Source organism: Myotis brandtii, unplaced genomic scaffold (genome assembly GCF_000412655.1).
Source record: "Myotis brandtii unplaced genomic scaffold, ASM41265v1 scaffold1549, whole genome shotgun sequence".
Classification (NCBI taxonomy): domain Eukaryota; kingdom Metazoa; phylum Chordata; class Mammalia; order Chiroptera; family Vespertilionidae; genus Myotis; species Myotis brandtii.
The window spans coordinates 46,997-47,804 of NW_005355616.1; the positions used below are offsets into that span (position 1 = coordinate 46,997).

The following is an 808-nucleotide window of genomic DNA, read 5'->3' on the forward strand; positions in this document are numbered from 1 at the left end:
TGGAGGCAGGGCCCGGCTGGGGCGGCACCTGGGTCTGGGCGGAACCCGGGGGCAGCTTGTAGAAGCCCTGGTGGGTGCAGAACTGCAACTTGATCTCTGTGCAGCCCCCCCATGGAGGCGCTTGGGCTGGAGCCGTGCCACCTGCAGTTTGGCCCCCTGCCAGAGGCCTTTAGTTGTAATTTTGATGTGGTTGTGGGACAAAGCTAGTAGTATAGGCCTTTGCCTACACCGCCATCTTGGATCTCCTCTCCCATAACTTTTCTGAATTCAGTTCTTTCTTCTTTTAGCTTCACCTGCATAGTGACAGTATTTTTTTCTATTGATTTTTTTTTCTAAGAGAGAGAGAGAAAGGGAGAGGCAGAGAGAGAGAGAGAAACATCTATTGGTTGCCTCCCACACGTGCCCCCAGTAGGAGGATTGAACCTGAAACCCACGTACCTGCCTCTTACGGAGAATCAAATCCATGACCTTCCAGTGTGCAAGCAGGCACTCTGAGCACTGAGCGACACGGGCCAGTGCTATTTATTTCATCTTTAAATTATTTATTTTTAAACTATATTATATTGATTTCAGAGAGGAAAAGAAGGAGAGAGCAATAGAAACATGAATAATGACAGAGAGTCATTGATCAGCTGCTTTCTGCACACCCCCCTAATGGAGATACAGCCGGCAACCCGCACGTATCTTCTGACAAGGACTGGAGTTGTGGTCTCCTAGGTCAGCGGTTCTCAACCTGTGGGTCGCGACCCCTTTGGCAGTCGAACGACCCTTTCACAGGGGTCGCCTAAGACCATCCTGCATATCAGAT

At 50.0% G+C, this 808-nt stretch overlaps 1 pseudogene; it reads right to left on the reverse strand.

Annotated features, from left to right (window-relative positions):
* The window catches only part of LOC102241103, a 2,533-nt pseudogene extending 2,298 nt beyond the window's left edge, over positions 1 to 235 (reverse strand).
* Between the last annotated feature and the right edge of the window lie 573 nt (positions 236 to 808).